General features: G+C 40.2%; 1 long non-coding RNA gene and 1 pseudogene across 2 annotated transcripts in view; one reads left to right on the plus strand and one right to left on the minus strand.

Moving 5' to 3' along the window:
* The window catches only part of LOC309632939, a 361,309-nt gene that overhangs the window by 306,182 nt on the left and 33,236 nt on the right, over positions 1-21,891 (minus strand). The window lies entirely within an intron of this gene.
* Positions 3,053-20,646, plus strand: LOC309632932 (putative monooxygenase p33MONOX pseudogene; annotated as a pseudogene). Its single transcript has one exon. The product of its transcript is annotated as a putative monooxygenase p33MONOX pseudogene (transcript).

The raw sequence follows: 21,891 nt of genomic DNA on the forward strand, positions 1-21,891 counted from the left end.
TCAAGCTTAGTGTCATTGTTTAAATAGGCAGGTATGGGCAGGCACAGTTCTTAGTCAAGTTGGATGTTAATTTTAATAAAAATAAAATGAGTTGATGGGCACTGGATTAGGACTTGAGTCTGAGTCTCGCCCTGCCTCTCAATGACTAAAACTGTGGCAAGTTACTCCATTTCTCTGAGCCTCAGTTCTATTATCTAGACATGTTTCTTAAACCATATTTCTTAAATTTACAATCCATTTGAGGAAAAATACTGCTGTAAAATTCATTGAAATTAATTACCAGGAAAATAAAAAGCATAGACATAAAATATACACTCTTTTTAGATGATTAGATTTAACAGTCAAAAAATTACTCTAATTGTTAAAAGTCTCTAGACATCTGCTGTCAGTGTCTCATCTCACTGTGGACTGGAAAGAAAGAGCTCACTGCCTGCCACCCTGTCCAGGAACTGCATTTTGAATAGCACGGATCTTCGAAACTAAGGCTAAAAATATCTTTAATCATTGGAGGGTGGTTGTTAAAATTCAATGCATAATGTATGTGAAATGCTTAGAAAAGTGCCTGGCACGTACATAACATAAGGAAATTCCACTTTCTTCAATAAAATTAAACCCAGAACCTCTAAGGGAACAGCACCAGGTAGAGAATCTCCCAGGGAAAGTGAGTGAGGTAAGCCCCTGACTGAGGGCACTTGACCTTGTCCCCCAACTTCACCTTCCCATCGAGGTTTTCTTCTTGTTCTTTCTCTTGTTCTCACTCCCAACTCGAGCTCTGTCTATTCCCTTCCTGTTGCCACCATGATATTGGCCTCATGTGGGATGAAATTTGTTCCCATGCAGAGTCAGAAACTACATACAAGGAATATAAACAGCCCAGTTTACAAAGTATAAAGTTCTGGTCCCAACTCAACTTGTCTATTTGGTTCCATAAGCCCTTTGGCATAGAGGTTCTTGAGCCAGATTCGTGACCACCCAGCTCTATTCCTTCATTCTTATTTGTCTCTGGCAAGTCACTTAAGACCTCTGGGCTTCAGTTTCCTCCTGTATAAAATGGGGGAAAAGTAATACCTATCTGATAGCATTGTTATGAAGATTAAATGAGCTAATATATATCAAGGGCTGAGTATAGCACCCGGGACATAATAAGCAACCTGCTCAGTAAGAGTCAGCTGTCATCATCATCATGGTCACATGGAAACACCTGGGCCCATCAATTCTCACCTCCTGGTCAATACCTGCACAGCTAAAGTCATTCTGAATGGACCCTAGAGAAACACCCTCCTAGACAAAAGCTCCTGCCTAAGAGAGATCCTATCATAACACCCACCTGACTATGATCCTTAATCTTAATTTCTACCTGGAGAGAGACTCCTTTTCCCTGAGCAAATGGTGCAAAAATGATCTCATCTTTTAAGTGAGACCCCTTCCCCTACTTACCTGGATGTGGTTCATTCACACAGGGCTACAGTCAACCTTAACACAAGTCCCTACTGTCACTTGCACATAACATGCAGCACAATTACAATGTGTTTTCATATCCAGAAACCATTTCCTCACTGCAGGTTTCCTATCGATTATCTAGTGCCACAGTAATACTACATAACAAACCACCGCAAACCACACAATAAACATTTATTACTCATGCATCTGAGAGGTGTGCTCAGAAGCTTTGCTGATCTTGGCTCAGCTAAGCAGTTCTTTTGGTCTTGGTTGGACTTGCTTATATGTTCACGGATTGCCTGGGTGTTGACTAATCTAGATCGTCTCAGCTGGGGTGACTGGCATGACTTAACTCTGTTCTGTGTGACTCTCATCCTCCATCAGGCTAACACAGACATGTTCTCATGGCGATGGCAGGGTACAAGAACAAGTGGAAACTCAAGCACCTTTCGGGTTTCTGCTTGCATCACATTTGTTAACATTCCATGGGCCAAAGCAGATCACAAGGCTGAGCCCAGAATAGGAGTGGGAGAGCAAGCGCTGTAAAGTTACATGGCAACAGGCATGGGTAGTGTGCTCATTAAATGTTAATTCTGACTTCTATTTCCTTATATTCCTATCCAATTAGATCAGGAAACCCACTTGCCGATTCATATTACCAAATCAGGACCTTATGTCAAGCCAAGATTTTATTGAATATACACTCTAGGATTTGGTTTATTTGTTTGTTTTAATGGAATCTATACGGTACTTTTCCTTTTCTTTCTTTTCCCCACTAGGAAGAAAAGTAGCAAAAGAAAACAGATTCATTTTTAATAATGGATATCTGAACATTTCATGTCATAATCCCTAGGATGACTTATAACTCCTATTGGGACCAGTCTCCATCCCGTGGTATTATGTTAGTCTCAACAAATGAATTTAACACACAAGGAATAATACTCAAATAGCTTACTTATTAGAGCTGAATGCTTTTCTCATAAAACTTGCAAAATACAAAATGAGCTTTCCTACTGAAGGTAGACTCTAGGGAGATTTCCTGTGTTAGGAATTTGATATTTTCCTCTCAAATAAAAAAAATACTGCATTTTTCCTTTCTGAGAGTGTTTCCTAACTAAGTGGAGAAATTACTATTCCATTTCTTGAGGGGGAAAATGATTTTCATATGCACGAAACTTCCCAGGTAACATCTTGGTCAAAGGGAAATATGAAGTCACTCCTCCAGTCAATGACTTTGTGGGAGGGTTCCTGGAATGCATCAGTGATTTCAGAGAGGGTCCCCTTCCACTTTAAGATCAAAATCAGAACTTCCTCTGCCCCCCTGCACAAGGAGCTACTTGAACATATACATGATTGTGCACGGAGGGAGGGTGAGGCAATGAGAGAGGGTAAGGTCCTTGTCCAAACTCTAGCTTGCAGGTGCTTTTGGTCCCTTTGTTATATACAAGGTCAGTTGGATAATTCATCATAAAGACGTGTGAAGGAAGTCACCAGCAGTGTGTAATGGTGGGGTCACGGTGTGGCGTAGAGCCCCTCCCAGTCCTCCCCATATTTATGCCACTGACCTCATATTTCTGTACAAAACCTGGACTCTGGGGTCAGACAGCAAGGGGTTAGTATTTTAACTAGGCCCTTTACAAGCTCTTTGACATTGAAAATTTGAAATGATTTCCATGAGTTTGAGGCTACTCAAATGTAAAATAAAAATTTTTTCTTATACCTACAGTGATACCTGACATACAGAAAGTCACTAAATACCAATTTCCTATATCCCCACTTCATCTCCCACCATCCCCCCGCCCTGCCACCGGCACTCCATCTTCTAACTTTCTCCCCTGCCCCTTCTTGGTCCTTTATTCTCACCTCAGCCTCAAGCCTCACAGCCACTGCTTACCCCAGAGAGAGAGAGAGCCAGAGACAGACTAAAAGTAGCTAAATCTTGTTTGTAGAAATGTTTAGCTTCAAATTCGTCTCTGCAGAAAAGCAGTAATGTACTTGAAGTGAAGAGATGCCAGAAGAAAAAAGAGGGAGCGTGGTGTTTGGTCCTGAGGAGAAGGGGAAATGTGGAATGTTTATAGTGTTTCACTGGCGTGAGACCCAGGCTTTCAGGGAGAGAGGGAGACTGAAATTACTTTGATTTTCATGGAAATCATCATTTGACTTTGATCTTGACAGAATGTCACTGAGTCAAATTCTGAAATTTAGGTTTGGAGGGAGAGATTTGGGGGAGGGAGTGCAGGCTGCGAGAAAGAATAGATGAAAAAAAGTAGATTTCATTCTGGGAAAAGTAGTTGTGTGTGTGTGTGCACGCGCGTGTGTGTTGAGAGCAATGGGGGTGGTGGATGCAGAAACAGGGAATTCCCTTTTCTCCCCTGCCTTAAGGAATTCAGGTTTAAAACAGAAGTCTTAGAGAAGCTGAAAGAAGACTGTTCTTAATTCTCTCAGTTCCATGCTAGTTATAAACATTGGAGAGAAAATGCGATTGAAGACTGCCTGGTAACACAGGCACTGTAAACCTTTTATTATCATATTTGTGGCTTCTGGGGTATGATTTTAACACCATCTTTTAAGATGTTGCTCACTTAAAGCAATTGTGTTTAATTTTAAATTAAGTAAAAAACCTAACCGAAGTATTCTTCTCCCTTCAATTAATTTTCCATTTCAGCATATGAGTTCCTTGCTGAAGAAACTCATGCCCTGAAAGTAATGCATAGATTAAGTATATTCACACTTAAAGAGATCTATTAATTATGTAAAATAATATTAAAATAAAAAGCAGTGCGTTGTAGAGACAGGTATTCCTGCAAATATTCTGGTCCTGGCTGGTCACAACTGGTTGTGTGATCTTGGCTGAAGTTGTTAATTTCTGAGCCTTAACTCCTTCATGTGGATTACATAAGTGTAAAGGTCCTTTTAGCTCTAAAAACTTTTATCATAGTTAGTCTTAAGATGAATACAACACCTTAAGGTTAATATGAAATAAGTCCATCCACTTCTTAGATTCTGCAGATCTTAATTCTATAAGCAAATTAACTTCTCCAAACTCCAATTTCCTCATCTATAAAATGGAAATTATAATAGTGTCTATCCTATTAGGCTTGTTGTGAGGTTTGCATGAGAAAATGTTTGCAAAGAGCTTAGCATAATGACTGGCACTTAGGAAGTGCTCCAAGAATGTAGGTTTAAAAAGAAAAGGACAAGAGAAGCCGCTGTGCTTCAGAGTCAAATCATTCTCTGTGATTCTATTTTGGGCACTGTGGGCTCCCCAGTGTTTAGATGAACAATGTTAAAGAAGAGTTAGCAAAAGGTTATGGTGATGATGATGATTGCAACTAACAAGGCTCTATGCAAAATGCTTTATCTGTGTTAACACATTTAATCCTCATACCAACCCTATGAGACAGATAAAAATTACTATTTTATAGATGAGGAATATGAGACACAGAGAGGTTAAGTGACTTGCCCAATGCCACACTAGTAAAGATCACCCTCTACTTTCTTTAGTGAGGCTGGAAACTGACACTGACCCTGAAGTATCCGCAAAAACAACAACAAAAATAAAAAACAGAAAATTACTTCTTTGTTAGCCTCTTTGGTTTATTAAGGATGCTCATAAAGTTAGATAATTAAATGATGCATAATCCTGAATCATCCCCAAAAGTTCCCCGCCTGTATCTAGCAGTTTCTTCCCACCTGGTGCTAATGAACATGCAAAAGAAGATCAACATTTGTCTAATGACGTTAACTAATGCTGCCCCCTGCATGGTGATTATGAGTGGAGCTGTGCTGTGGCTTCAGCAAGCAGGTGGTGGGAGTTCTTAATGAAGACTGCATACAGATTATAGCATTTTGGTATATTTTAGGATGAAATTCACCAAGGGTTCAAAACCTTTTCCAATTTGCTCACTTATCTCACCGCTAATAGGAGGGCTTGATGTAAAGAACTAGAAGCATGGGAAGAACTAAATATAAATCACATTAGAGCTACCCCCACGGTAGAGAAACCACTCAGAATGCTAATGAATAAAGCTTCTGTGATGTTCTTCATGAAAGGAACTGACAGGAAGCAAAATATGGACTCAGAAGACCAATTCTGACTAAAGAGCACTGGCATAGATGAGACTTTCTTTCTATTGGGGAATGAGAAGTTTGCTAAGAATTAAGACCTATATACACCTATGTGTAAGAGAACAAGTGAACTTGAAGGATTGGATGTGGTTAAGAGAGAGAAAGGAAATGGTGAACTGCTTTCTATACTGAGAGGAGAAATTTATTCATGCTAATGCTGGGAGGTGAACTATTGAAAAACGGTTCAATAAGAGTGAACAACTTATGATTTATTCCTGGGAAACAGAATGGAGAGAAAAAAATTCTTATTCTCCTTTGTACACTTCATAAGGTCATGCTAAATGAACGTGTTCATTTTTTTCACCTATAGCTGCAGTAAGTATATTCAAATATAATTAAATGTATATTTGCTAAACATGAAAACAAGACAAGTAGAAAAGCTCAAAAACCTACCTCATCATTTTCTGAACAATTTTCCAGGGTTAAGAAGGAAAATTTGCTTTGTAGTAATTGTAAAAGCCTTAAGACTTTTGTTTGTAGTCATTTCTATTCATTTTTAATTTCTTCTACTAATTCAATTGCTTGAGAGGAAAGAATTTGTATTCAAAATCCCAAATTCTCAGCAATCGCATTCAGACACTACCATTTTGTTAGTTAGCATATTCACTTTTTTGTTTGGATTTCAAAGTTTGTTTTAAACCATAGACCAATATTTTCCTGTGTTTATTTTTCCCTATAAACGTTCAACTTATATTTCTCATTTCCCAAAAGGACAATGAGTTCAATGGTGACATGTTTATTAGTGAGGATGGGCTTCAACTGTGTGCAAATTAAGCCCAACTGCCTTAGAAGAATATTGAAAGTATCTCAGTGTTGACTGTATTATTTTTTCTGTTTATGATTTGAATTTCTTTTAATGACAAATACTAATTTCTGGTAGCTTGATCTTATCTACGAGACATCAGTGGCTCTAAGTATGCTGAAGTGCTCTTTGTATTCACACTTACTCATCATTGAACAAGTCTGCCTTTTCATTGGAAGCAAAAAGATTTAATTTATACACCATTATTATATGCTCACATATATTATTATGGGCATGCACACACAGGGGTCCAAATCTATTCTTAATTATTCATGCTAGTGGAAGGGACGCAGAGACAATACAGAGCTATACACAATCCAAAACCCTGAAATATTTTAGTTTAGAATGTCCTGTTTGACTTTCATTTGGAGATGGAAAATTTACCAAAGTGATATATGAAATAAGTATTGATATTAGGCACCTGCTGTACAGAGAATTCTAAGTACCAGGGGACATTACAGGGTATAAAAGGAATACCTGATAAGTGATTTGCTGAGAGATCAATCAAAAGGAGGGATAAACTACACAGTTGTGGGGCTCTCTAGAGGGAGCAGGGCAATAATGGATCAACTCATACGAAGTAATTGCCAGACTAAAATTCTGGTGATGAGGCAGTGAAATACAGAGCAAGCTTCTTGGGTTAAATTCATCTTTACTCCAAAGTTGAAGGGCATAATGGCTATAGTTTTCAAGAGTGGTAAAGCATTTCAGATCCCCAGAAAATTAGAGAAGAAAGGCCAAGTAAAGTCACTGCTTTCTGGCTCCAGGATAGGTTGCATTAAGTGACTTGTCCGGCGTACAGTGTGTCAACGGCAGAAGAGAGCCTAAAATTCCTGTTCTCTGAAGCCTCACTCAGTGAAGGGGTAGGGTCCTGGTCTTCTGTAATTGGATTAAATTCAATTTCTCCACAGAACAGTTTTAATAGCTACTATGACTATGGCCACATAACATACAGCAGGTTAAATCAGTTTCATCAATTCCATTGACTTGAGTAACTGGGGTTTAAAACTACAGCCACACACCAAGCCAGCCAATGTTCCAGTCACATTAAAAACTCATTCCTCATCACATATGCCCCACATGTTTTTTCAGAGCTGTCATACAGCTAGAATGCACTAGTATAATAGTACCAGTTGTTAAAATATTAAAACATTTCTGTTCCAATTGGTAAATAGCCACATCTGATAGATCCTCCAAATGCCTTAACCACCACAAGAGCCACCCAGACTTCTCAGATAGTCTCCATAATCCAGTAATTGAAGGGGACACAATCAGGGCCCTTGAGGACCCTGCTTCATTCTGATTGGTCAGTGCTGGAGCCAGAGTTTGTTCTGATTGGTCAGTAGCAATGGCATGCCAGGGGTTAAGTATTACTCCTACTGTTCCCTTCCATGTTTTTGTTCATGCTATTCCCTCTGCCTCGAATGCTTTTTTTCATTTCACCTGTTCATATTTTCTCTCATGTCTGTCACAGGGAACTGGACTATACAATTGTGGGAGGTGGTAGAACAGTATCTGTAAGGCTCTGGTCTCCATATCTGAGGCTGGAGCTCCAGGCAGTCAGGAAGGCTGGCATCCCAGAAACAAAGAAGGGCTGAAACCTTGTCTGGTCTTGCCTTTCACTTTGGTGATGAAAGTATCCTTCAGAAGCAAAAGCCCTTTATCACAGAGCTTAACATACACACCGAACCCAGAAGTCAGAAAAGCTGAAGGAAGGCGCAAGGGAAGGTGGAGAAATTGCAGGCCTGGCTGCTGCTTCACACTAACAAGGTGAGTTAGCAGATTAGCATCAATATGTGTGCACCACAGATTCTCTGCTGCTTCCCTTCTGCCTGCAGCAAGAATCTCCTTTGTGGCCCACCCTAAACAGAAATGTAGAAGAAAAGGAATTCTGGGGAATGTAGTCAGCCTAGACAAGGTGACTCATTACAAAGGCATCACACCTTAGTATGAAGGCTTAAGTGCCATCCCCTCCCTGTTTCATCCCTCTCTCATCTGGCCAGGCTGGAAGTTTTCATTTCCTCCTCTGAGTTCCCAAAGCCCTGAAAACAAAACCACATGGTGGCATTTAGCATGCAGCTCGCCTTTTAATTTTTAGTCTGCTTATTGTATTTCCACCACTGGACTGTATAATCTCCTTCAAGTTAGGATCTGAAGGTCATTACACTGCCTGACACATGGTGAACAATTCATAAAAGTTCATGGAATGAATGAGGGAATTGTTGAATGAATAATGAACTGACTGATGGAACACAGAGATGCTGTGAAGTGGGATTCAAGGGTAGTGTAGTCACTATTACTATACAACAAATCATCTCCAAAGCTTAGCAACTTGAAAAAACAGTTATTATTTCACAGGTTCTGAGAGTCCTGAATCTGGGAGCACCTGCGTGAGTCGTTCTGGCTCAGGGTCTCTGGTGAAGTCACAGACTATTGGCTGGGGCTGTAGTCTTTGAAGGGGCTGCAGGATCAGCTTCCAATCTCACTTACGTGAGTATTGGTGGGAGGCTTCACCTCTTCATCACATGCACCTTTCCATGGGGCACAACATGGCAGCTGGCTTCTCCCAGAGCAAGGGATCCAGAAGAGAGGGAGGCAATACCACACTGCTTCCTATGACCTAATCTCTGAGTCGTACACTGTGTTTTCCACCTTATCCTCTTAGTTAGAAGTGAGTCACTAGGTCCAGCCCAACAGGAGGAGGGGATTACACAGAGCATGAATCCCATGAGGCTGCCTCACAGGTGGGAAGGAGTAAGGCTTTGGGCAGGGGCCATGCCACAGAGTTCCTTAACTGACCTCAGAAGAATTCAACTCACTTCCCACTACTTAGTGTGTAGAGTCATGTTCTTTTCTCTTTTTTTCTTTAATTCTTTTTTTTTTTTTTTGGTGTGTGAAGTCTACTCACTGAAAATAAGCCTTTAATGTCAAGCCAAAGATTGGATTTTGTAGAAATACTTAAGAAGAACAGGGAGAGGGAATCCAATTTGGAACTAACCTTTCTTTACTAAAATGATTTCCTCTGCTGCAGCCAAGTTTGTTTTGGCCTCTAGAAAATACTGGTGAACAAAGTTAACAGCAATTCCAATTTCACACATACACATACACACGTGCACATGCACACACACAATCCTGAGTTTGTATCATCAGAATAGATATTGTAACCTAGTCTGGGGAGTTCAGGCTAGCCTTAAGTGGTTGGACAGTAATAATAGATATATTTGTTCAACAGCTAATATAGCCAATAATAGTTTATTGAGCACATACTAAGCACCAGGCGCTGTGCTAAGGGTTTTCCATGTGTTATCACATTTAATTCTTAAACAATCCTATGGGGTAGGTACTACTCTTTCTCCCATTTTTTACAGATGAGTAAACTGAAGCTTAGAGGAATTACATGACTTAGAGAGAAGCTTAAAGAAATTACTTACATAAACACACAGCTAGCTGGTGCCAGGACCAGCACTCTACATTCTTAAATGCATCAGTACATGGCTGTCACTGTCCTTCTGGGAGACAGGCTACATGCTAGGGTGGGTGCCTATATTCATTGCTCATTCTTCTCTATAACCCTTTGAAGTAGGTATCATTATCCCCCTTTTATGGATGAGAAACAAAAGCTCAAAAGAAGATGTTGCTTGCTTTAGCCTGCACAGTTAATATAACAGCAGCCCAGGATTCAATCCCCACAACTGTCTGAATCAAAGGTCCATGCTCCTTCTACCACCTTTATTGTTTTCTAGCTCAGGGGGGTTTTCAAACTGCAGATCATAACCTATTAGTGTATAGTGAAGTCAAGTAAGTGTGTCCCAACCAGCATGTAAAACACTGGAGTAGAATAGAATGTAAGAGAAGGGAAGGAAAGAGAAGAAAAGTGAACAGAAAAAATTAGTATGCATCGCACATAGTGACGGTAAGCACTGCTTGAAGTTTTACTTCAGTTATGTATATGGGTATGTGTGATTGTGTGTGTGTGCACGCACACACGTGTGTATATGAGTTAGAATTTAAAATGCATTTCTTACTTTGGTTGCCATCAGAAGCATTTGAAAGCCTCTGCCCTAGCCATTCCATCTGTTCTTAAGGTCACTGCCAACAGTGCTCAGGTATTAATGATACCTTACCTTCACTGTACACACTTTCTTCTGGCTTTAACCACTTAGTCAAGTGTGGTTATAAAGATCCAATTCCTAGTGCCCTCTCTACTAACATAATTACAGAAAACCATATGCAACTTACTAGCTGTGTGACTTTTGCCAAGTTACTTACCCTGTCTAAAGGCAGCCTCCCTGAATTTTACTTTCTCCATGTTTAAAGTACCATAATTATGTGCTCACTTATGTTGCAAGGATTGACTGAGATCATGTGAACGTCTCAAGCACACATGTGCCCGACACAACCATTAAATAAGTACCAGCTATGATTAAATTATCTACAGACGGTCCCTGACAACTTACAATGGTTCAACTTTATGATGGTGGGAAAGCAATATGCATTCAGTAGAAACTATACTTGGAACTTTCAAGTTTAATCTTTTCCCCGGGGTAGCGATATGCAGTACAATACTCTTGTGATGCTGGGCAGAGGCAGTGCCACAGCTCCCAGTCACCCACGCCATGTTGGGATGAACAACCCAAACACAACCATTCTGTACCCATACAACCATTCTGTTTTTCACTTTCAGTACAGTATCCAGTAAATCACATGAGACATTCAACACTTTATTAATAGGCTTTTTGAGAGATGATTTTGCCCAACTGTAGGCTAATGTAAGTGTTCTGAGCAGGTTTAAGGTAGGCTAGGCTAAGCTCTGATGTTCGGTAGGTTAGGTGTATTAAGTGAATTTTCGGGGACTTCACGGTATTTTCAACTTACGATGAGTTTCTTGGGATGTAATCCCATTGTAAGTGGAGAAAGACCTGTATGTAGACTGGAGGAGTCTTAATTGAGAGTCTCACGTTCAAGGAAATAAAAGAATGAGGAGGGAAATGTACTCTTTTCTAGCTTTGAACCCTCCAACCCCATGAAAACATAAATTAACCTAAGTAGGTCTGCAATATTTTGGTTTATTTATCAAACACTTATTGAATGCCTACTATGTGCCAGAGACTGGACTAATCTACAATGACATAGTGAGAGTTTTTAGGGTGAGGCCCAAGTTTATAGATGCTTCCTAAAGTTGGGGATTATTAGAAGAGCAAAGTGACAAATCACCCTGGCACCTTATTTTATGATTTTGGACAAGAGTGATCATTGCTTAACTCTTACACATAAGCTCTGTCAAATGAACTTCAGTGATAATAGCCTCATTTTTTTTCAAGCCGTGTCCACCTGGCATCCAACTGATTGAATCTGAGGTCCTCACTTTCCATTTTTATAGCTTGGTTCCTTCTCTCCACATGCCACAATTGGGAGGATTGATTTTCTTTGTACATTGTCTTTTCTTCTCTCCAATTCCCAGGTCCCTCTTTTTCTTTTCCACCCCTGCCATCCATCACTGACTCTCCTGTGTTCTGCCTATTACCTCTAGCCCTGAGCTAAGGGACCCACCTCTCTTTTCCTACACACATTTCTAATGAGAGGTGGATTAGCAAGGATCAAAGTGTGGTTCTTAGGGGGAAAAGCCACAGTATCCCAGGACAATGGTTTCTAATTCTTTGCCACACATCTTTGCTTTGGGGGGCCGGGAGCTTGCCAAAGGAAAATTGCCTTTCCACACCTAAGGTGTGTGTGTACAACTTAACACTCCTTCCCAAAGGGTCAGGTCCAAAAGCAGGACCTCAGAAATGTTGGTTGACTTTAATTGAACATAAAAATGATGACACTTTAGCCTGGATTTACTATTAAAATCATAAGCAGTTATTTTTACATTTGTGTGCCCCTTAAAACTTACAAAAATATTTTCACATGCATTCTTTTATTTCACACACTTCCACTTCCACTGCCTCATAAAACCAATGAGAACAAGGATTGTCTGATGTTATAAAAACCCTGTGAAGTAGACAGAGCAGGTATTTTATTCTCATTTTCTAAGACAAGGAAACTGAGGTTCAGAGATACTGTGTTTTACCCAATGTCACTTAGCTCTTCAAGAGCAAAGTTAATGGCAGAGTCTGAGCCTCGTGGCAGCCAGCACTTGTCGATCAGTGCCCGAGGCCTGAACACGTTTCGTGGCCAGCACACCATGGCTTGGTTCCAACTGCACCACGTCCAACAGACATGGGTCTTTGAAGCCTTCTAGTGCTGGAGCTCAGGCCATAGGCAGCCCCATAGTGGCAGAGAAACAGAACCTCTGGATAAACTCTTCCAGGGAAGCTTTGCTAATTTGGGAGGCTGGACAATGTCCCTCATGAATATTTGTCGGCATGATTGTCACATCATTTCACTGTGGTCGTAGGGACTCAGCTCCAGAATTCTACACAGTTAAAGCACCTGGATCCCAGTCTTTCAATGGCTTTGAGAGAACTCCAAAGGCCTGCTCTTGAGCCTAGTGGGCCTCTAGGCAAGATGTCCCGCCCCACCAGGATGTACTGTCAGTCACTCAGCCATGACAATGCCCTTAAGAGCCCTACACCATGTTACCTCTTCCTTCAGTTATGGGCAGCATCCCCTGGAAGCCAGGGATTCCAGACACAGGTATCAGAACCTTGCCAAGGTAGACTAAGGAGACGCCAGTATGCACACCCCCGGCCATGACCCTATAGCACTGACAATGTGGACAAGTGGTAAAGGCTAGAACTACCCATGTTATCATGAATTCTCTGATCACAAAGCAGACCCAGGAGAGCATTCAGTGTTTTGAACAACATGCAGGGCTGAGAGGTGCTGGCTGCACACCCCCCAAGGGCTTTCCCACCGAGGGAGATCAAGTACCTTCAAGTGGTAAAAGCATGCCACAAACTAAAGCTACACAGTGGAGAGACAACAAAAGAAGAGAGGCAGCCTGCATCGGCCCAGACCACCCTAGCAGCACGGCTCACTCTTTCTCTAAGCAGAAACCCAGAGGCTGTTACACTACTGTTCTTCCACAGCTTCACCTGGTCCAAGCCCAGTGCCGTGGATTCTGTAAGTGGGTATAAGGACAGAAACTCAGATAAATGGAGCTTCTTTGAGCCAAGACCACTCCAGAAGTCTGACTCAAGTTTTGCCACCAGGCCTACAAAGAAGCCCAGAAGCCCCTCTCCAACGGAGCTGATCCAGATCGAGGCCACCTGAATGGCTGAGGATCCAGCAACATTCAAGCCACCCAAGATGGACATCCCAGTGATAGAAGGGAAGAAACAATGACTGCAGATCCATAATCTCAAACTTGAATGTGCTCATGCCTACTGAGTTCTAGAGCTCTTTCTATTCCAGGGACTCTTGGGTAGAGGGTGTCTTGTTCCCTTTTACCTTACCATAGGAAAGGTTTTGTATTTTGGGGTTTAAGTTGTTAAACTGAAGGTAGAGCTGGAGATATCATTGGCTTTTGAGAAACACTAGTGCAAAGCTTGTCTTTATTGTATGGAAGAAGCCATTCTGTACTGCTTTAATTTACAGTCAGACTAAATCATTAACCAGTGATGTATGAGAGACCTCATTACCTATTTTTATATCATTCACCCTAAACAAACACTTTGATTATTGCTTATTAGGTAAATATTTGTGTTGTTTCCAAAACCCAGGCTCCTCAGTTCCATTACCACTGGCAATGCCCCTAAAAAGCATTGGCAAATAGTGGAGTAGAGATGTTGACTGACTAGTTTAGACAACTTTGGCCCTCTTGACCCTGTGCTGGTACTGTGTGCTCTGGTCTTGTCAGTTAGGGGCACCTAAGATCTGATTGAGATCTGGGTACAATTAAAAATCAGACTTGGCAGGCATTTCTTTGCTGAAACTGGACTCTTTCTGCCCTTTTAGTCGACCTAATGGATCCCTTTTCCGGCAGTTTTATTGTAGTACCTCTTGGGCCAGTGCTGTTAGAAGGATGCTTTTTTGTGTGTGTCACACAGAGCAAGCACTTGTCTTACATATCCTTTTTTGCACTTTAAAATGAGATTAATTTAATTCCAATTTGGTTAAAAACCTTGTAAGGGAGAAGATTCAGTGTACTGGTTTGGAATGGATAAAAGGATGCTAAACTTTTTAAAAGTAAAGAAGATGGTAACTACAGTCAGATTATAGTTTCGAGGTTCATGTGAAATTAGTGTCACCCTATTTTGGTTTCCTTGTTTGGCCTAGGGGGTTGAAACTCTTTTTTTTCTGGATGATGGAGGAAATTAAGATTTTTCTATATGAAGGCATTTTTTCCCCAAAATGAGCCTCATACATTTTATACATATATATACACCTTACTAAGGAAAGGAAATAAGAAAACTGCTTTCTATTTCTCACTGTATCTCATTGTTAAGACTATGTCCTTGTTAAGACTCACTGTCTTAAACATTGTCTTAAATGCCTATAGTTTGTTGAATAGCATCTTGCCCTCATAAGCAACTGACCTTTTAATAGAGAGACCCTAGAGCCTAAAATTCAGAAAAATTAATTTATGTATTTTGTTATGCTTGTACCTCTTACTTGTTCTGATAATAAAATCCTTACTATTTTCTCAAAAAAGGGAAGAGAAACTGAGACTTTCTACTCATATTTCAGCTTTTTATTTATTCATTCTACCACGTTTTCTACAAGCAAACAATATTTATTGTTGAAACTTCACATCACTCCAACACGATTATCATCTTCGTATAACAGATGAACTTTTTATCTTTAAATCTAAGACACCATTAACTATAAAGACATATATCACTCCACAGAAAACAATGCAGTCAATTAAACTATGCTTAATCGTGGGACAAACCCTGATTTCAGAGATAACAAAATGCGGAGCTGTATGTGTCTTAGAATTGGTGAAAGGGAATAACTGAGTTACTCACACTTCAGTTTGCTAATTTATAATATGTGATAGTTAACTTATGGAATTGTTCTGTTACTAGTTCCAAGTTTTGCTTCTTATAGACGTGGCTAAAGAACTTCTCTGACACAAAGGCAGCAGCTCAGCATCTCATATGAAGAGGTAGAAGAGGTTTCCTCACTGAATGAGGATTCCCAGAGATGGACATTATGTCCAAAATAGGACTCTGTTGTATTGCTTCCTCCAGAGGAGGGGTTGGAAAGCCCAGGGAAATATTTCAATATTCTTAGAACCAGAAACAGACATAATAAGAGAGTGAGGAAATCTGGTAGAAAATGCTGTTTATTGGCTAATGCACGCACAGTCCTGCTGAAGTTGCAAAATCAATGATTTCCAATCCTTCCTGGGGGGACATACGCCTCCCTTTGTCTTGCACAGCCCATGTTTATGCCTGTTTTCCCAACATTACTAAAATTTTTATCAAATGGAAAAGGACTTAGAGTAGTCAAGACAATTTTGTGAAAGAACAAGGTTGGAGGATATACACAGCTTAACTTCCAGATTTATCATAAAGCTACAAAATACTGTGACATTGGTTTAAGAATATATATATCTGTAATCCAAAAATAAACTTTATTTACAGTCAATTGATTGTTGATCAGGAAGTCAATGTGATTCAATAGAAAAGGATACTTTTTACAAATTGTGCTGGACACTGAGTATCTGTAAGGGAAAAATGTGAACCTTGTTCCTTACCTCACATGTTATACAAAAATTAACTCAAACTGTGTCACAGACCTAAATACAAGAACTAAAACTATAAAGATTCTAGAGGAAAAGTTAGGGGGAAAATCTTTATGACATTCGGCTAAGCAAAGAATTCTCATATAGGACACACAAAAAACCCAAGCCATAAGAAAAAAAATTGGTAAGTTGGACTTGATAAAATTCAAAAATATTTCCCCATCAAAAGACACAATCAAGATAATGAAAAGTCACAAATTTGAAAAAAATCCAGAATATATAAAGAACAATGACACCTTAAGAAAAACCACACAATTTTAAAGGAATGAGTGGAAGATTTAAACACTTCCCCAAAAGTTATATGAATGAGTTCCCATTATGGTCAAGCATCTCCATGAGGAAGTGATACTTCCTGGTGATAGTTATCAAATGCCTCATGGAGGGGGCCTTTGCCTGCTCTTCAGCAATGGCTGAGCCTGGTCAGGAACTTAGCTGGAGACCTACCAGCCCAGCTCCACACTTAGTAGAGTCTTCTGACTTTGCTGTAGAATACAGATTTCCTGTGGTCACAAAGTCTCTCCACTACGCAAAAACCTTGTTGGCCCTACATGGATAGTGTAATAACCACAACTTCATAGGCCCCAGGAGGTTTCAGTATTTTTCACTTCCTCTTTTCACAGTGTTTAAATTTTCCAAGCTAGTGATCAAAAAACACAACCTGAACCACAACCTGATAATGAGACCCAAACTTGATAGATAATTCCCATCTCCATGCCCTCCCATCTGTTCCACTAAAATATAGTCTTCATGAAGGTGGAATTTTTGCCAGGTTTCTTCACTGAAGCATGCCTAGCACCTAGAAAAATGACTGACACATAGGAGGTGCTCAGTAAATATTTGTTGAATGTAAATAAATTTTCTTGTAAGATCATCTTGAAAGAGCCAAGATATGTGGTTGTTTCAATTATAAGAATTGACACAATTTCTACCCTTCTCCAAATCTTCACACAGATCCATTATTTTAATAGTAGATGAATTTAAGATGTTGTTTTGACATCTTTATCAGGGACCAGATGTTTAAACAAGATAGAAGTTAACTTTCTGTAATAATAGTAAGTCTTTATATAGCTTTACACCAACCTATTTACATTATTAACTGATATTATCTTTACAATAACCTTATGAGGAAGGTATTAATACCCCCAATTTATAGATGAGAAATGTGAGTCACAGAAAGTTTTAGTAATTTTCCCCAAGTGACACAGCTAATTAAGTCACAGATTTGGATTTGAACTCAGGAACTGCCTCCAGAATCTATGCTTTTAACCACTCTACCCATGCTTCTCAACTTTTAATGTGTATACAAATTTCGGGAGTTTTTTTTTAAAGTGATTATAATTCAGCAGGCCTGAGGTGGAGCCCAAGCTTCTGCATTTCTAATAAGCTCCTAGGTGCTACTGACGATCTGAGGACCACACTTTGATTAGCAAGGCACTACACTGAACCACTTCTCTCGAGAACATCCAAGGAAGCAGGCAGTCTAGAGATATGGGCTGGTTCTGTACCATGAGGTGGTCTAAGGATGCAGGTACCTTCTTTTTATTCACCATCCACTAGGGATTGCCCTCATCTACATGGTCAAAAATGAACCCTTACCACCATAGCCACATTCCAGTCTTTGGAAAGAGAGAAAGAGAAAGCGGAGAGCAAGCAGCTTCCTTTTAAGGGCATGACCAGAAGTTAACATAGCACTTCTACACACTGTTCATTAGCCAGACTTGGTCATGAGGTCACACCAAAGCTGCAAGGAAGGTGGGGAAATGTAGTCTCCAACTGGACCAATGCACAGCTAAAACTCAGGAGGTTCTATTATTGAAATAAAGTTTTGTAATGGATTAATGTTGATTGGTGAGACAACTTACAGTCTCTGCCACAGTAGATTTAAAAGCCTGTGATTTTCATCACATCTTGTTATCTCTTTCTTCTTAGTGTGAGCCAATACAGTATATCTCCTTTCCCCCCCATCTTCTGCTGACCTGCACAGGAGTTCCTTTGGGTCTAGAAAAACCCATTTTACGACTAAGTAATCTTCCTTAATTTGATTCCTCCAAAGCTCTGATTAAATGGAAAGAGGGAGTCCATTCTTGCACACCCTAAAAATAGTACCTTACAATGAATAAATAATAAGCATTTTAAACATCTGAGTCCCCCCTCCCCATCTTTCTTTAGCCACATTTCATTAGTGGCCCATCGCCTCTCAACCTCTACCTGATCCTCAGGAAACGCAATGAAGCTGGAAATATTGTCCTTGAACTGATTTTGATTAATTTTTCCTCTTTCTCTAACTAGAAATCTTGATAAGCAGCTTTTTGGTTTCTTATCTCTATTATAGCCAGAGTGGTCCCTGAAGAAAATATAGTGAAAGTAATTCATTCTAAGTCAATGTGATTTGAATCAAGTTTAGGCAAAGACTGGGAGGCTGCCCTCATTTTTATTGGAACGTCTTAGCCTAAACCTAGCAACTCAGAGACATTTGGATTAGGCAACTCACACAATGCACTCATCCTGCCAGCAGTCACAGATGAGTTGGCTGGAAGTAAAGAATGCAGTGAGGATCTGTGGTAGCTTAATACATCCAGTCACTTGTGCAGGTTATAAGAAAGGGCTTACGAGTCCTGCATATCACTCTGGAACCTGGATCTTTTTTAAGGAATTTTATCTTCATGGTTGGGAAATATATTTGAGACTACTGTTCTTTTTACAAGCTTTTGAATTAAGCACAAAAAGCTGAAGATACCCAAAGAAGAAAAAGAGAAGCAAGTTGGGGTGAGGCAGAAATTATTGTTGTGGCCTGGCACCACGGTCTATAAACTCTGGGTTTCTGAACAGGTCATTCTGCAAAATCTACCAAACAGAACATTTTGAAACAAATTGAACTAATCCCTTTTGTGGCAGTCAAAATGTGGCCTCGCTTTTAGTTGGACCTGAGAGTTATTACTAATAACTGGTTTTCAAAAGATGGCACCTGTCTGTATATTGACAGAGGTTTTAGCTACTGAATGGGCTTCAGCGGACAGCATGGCCAATCCATTTGTTTTAGCTTTTTCAATAATCAGTGAGTATCACTGCAGGCTCAGTTGGTCTGGCTGATTGATTGTAAAGACAGCCAAAATGAACAGCTCGACCATCTCACAATCTGATTTCCCCGCCATGTATTGACCCAATCCAAGTTACATATGTTACAGTATTTGCAAAGCTGTCACTGTTACAAAACACTTACTCGGTGCTCACAATTGACAGGGGCTTTACGAGAACCCATTAAAATTGGAATCCAACTCACCCTGGCCTGTTTGAGCTTTGAAAATTCTTCTATATGGGAGCACGGAAGTGGTTTATTAGATATGTACACATTCACACAAATATAGCAGTAACAACAATGACAAAACAGATAGCTCTTTCGGAGAATTCCCTTGGATGTGATTAACTGAGCAGTAACTGGGAATGAAAGCAGATAGAGAATAACCTTTGGGTGTATGTGTGTGTGTTGTTTGTTTTTGTTGCTTTTAATCTGCCTTTATTTTACAAATCTCAGAATGTGTGGAGTGGAGACCAAACTCCTGGGCCCTTTCTTATCCAAGAAGAGGAGGTGCTGGCATCTGCTGGTAGAGGTGGGGACTGTTCCTTAGCAGGAGTTGTCTCATTAACTCAGGAGATGTGCTGGTCTGTCTGGAAACTGTCTGCATTTCAGACCCCCTGGCTGATTTACGGTTAAAAGCAAAATGGGTTGTTTGAAATTGTGGAGCCAGCGGTTTGCTTTCATTCATCTTTAAAGCCTTCGGTTGAATTCAGGATAGATCAGAGAGATCTCTCATTGCACTAAATAAACTTCTAACGATACTGATTGAGCTCCTCGGATGGGACACTATGGGAATGCAGGAAACTCGAGGCCCATTAAATCACTGAGCGCACTTAGTTGAAATTATGATACTCTGGTCATCCGTGGCTAAATGAAGAGCAGAGGTTTAATGAGTTTACCAGGTTAAAAATGAGCCTGTGTCAAGCAGGAATCAGACTCATTAATTAGGACTCCACTTAAACTATTGAGTAGTTTTACTTAGCACAGTACTCAAGAAGGGGGAGGCAGGAGAGGCCTGGTGATGGGGATGGCCACCTTTGCTCGTGACCAATTATGAACCACTAAATGAGGGTTAAGAGGGTGCAAGGGGTAGAGAGAAGAGCATTTTAACCAGTTTTATCCACTGATCACAATAAACCTGAAAATTCAAAATCCTTGCAGTTTTACTTTTGAAACTGATTGTCACTCAGAGTGACAATTTTCTCCACTCTACGTGGAGAGGATGGGAGGTTCTCAGACCTCGAACAATCCCTGAACTCCCAGGCTACTTCTAAAGCTACAACCAGTGTGAAATGGGAACTTGGCAGGCTCCTTTGGAAAAAGACTGACTTTCTTACTGTCCAAGTCCTCAAGGGACATATGGACAAAACCCGTCTGTTCCTACAGTAATGGGAAGACACCTCCATTTCAATTAGCAGCAATTAGTTGAGCACTGGGAACTCAAGGTGAGGGCTTTGTAGAAATATTGGCTGCCTCTTTCTGCGCGATCTTTGATCCTCCATCTTATCCTCTTTGAGCCTCCATTTCTCCATCTGCACAATAAGGGTAATAACAACATGTAACTCAAAAGGGTCTTGTGGGGATCCCTAACAATCATCTGTGCCGCTTCCTTAGTTAGTGTCTGGCATTTACTAAACATCCTACAAACCAAGGTGACTCCTGTGGTCCACCGTCTACAACAAGGCAAAAATTGCTCCTTTTCACTTCTTGTTTCAACTGTGTGAAGCAATGAACATGGAAAAGAAAAAAAGGAAACATAGATGTAAAATGCTTGGGGGAGTTTAGTCTGGTGAACAGCTGAAGGCACTGAGTGATTGTTCTTACATGAAGGGAGTCCATTTCTACAGACTTGCTGCGCGCGCTCTCTCTCTCTCTCTCCCTCCACACCTCCCATCCTCCCGTATCCCTCCACCCTTTTTGTTAGTACTGGAAGAGCCTGGTCCTGCCAGCATTTTCTTATAAAGCAAAGGCATTTTGTCCTTGATTCAAAGAAATTGCAAATGAAATTGTCATAGCCGAGTCTGCAATTTAATGTCTTTTATGCTTGTCTGTGACAACTCAGTGCTGTGTTCAACATGCTAATCTTCTGATTTGGGTGTCCTGATTTTTTAATTCAAAGAAAAGCAGCTGAGTTAGATGTGTATGCTTTGACTGATCAGGACTCTCTGCGTGCACGAAAAGAACGTGTGTGAAGAAAGCCCAGTGCATCCATACTGAGGGGATATGCTAGGGTGGATCAAACAGAAACTGGACAACCTTTTTCTCCAAATGGAAATCTGACCAAGTCCAGCAACTTGGAATGGTCTTTTTTTCCTCCTTCTGTAACTATCAAATATACAATCATATATATCAAATATGCATATACAGTTATATCACACACACACCTATGAGCAGATGAGGACAACTATAAGTGAAAAAAGGTTTCTAGCTTCCAACTCACCTCCTTCCTCTTGACACCTACAAGTGTATTATACTGCAGTGAACATTATGCCTCATGGTCTAATAGAAACAAAGGGACACTGAAACAAAAGGGACATTTCAGAAAGGCACTGGCCCATATAGGATGTTGCAGAAGCCTAATACTGGTAGAAAATTGCATTTTTATCTTGAAATACAATCTTGTTAATGAGAAGAGAATCATATTATGAACTAAACGTTCTTTCAGATATTTATTAAGCCTTATTTTTAAGTTGTGTGTTCTGATAGCTCCAATTCATTCCTTCTCCTTTTTCCCCCCCTTCCTTTAAATTG

Source organism: Balaenoptera borealis, assembly GCF_965194805.1.
Source record: "Balaenoptera borealis genome assembly, chromosome: 8".
NCBI lineage: Eukaryota > Metazoa > Chordata > Mammalia > Artiodactyla > Balaenopteridae > Balaenoptera > Balaenoptera borealis.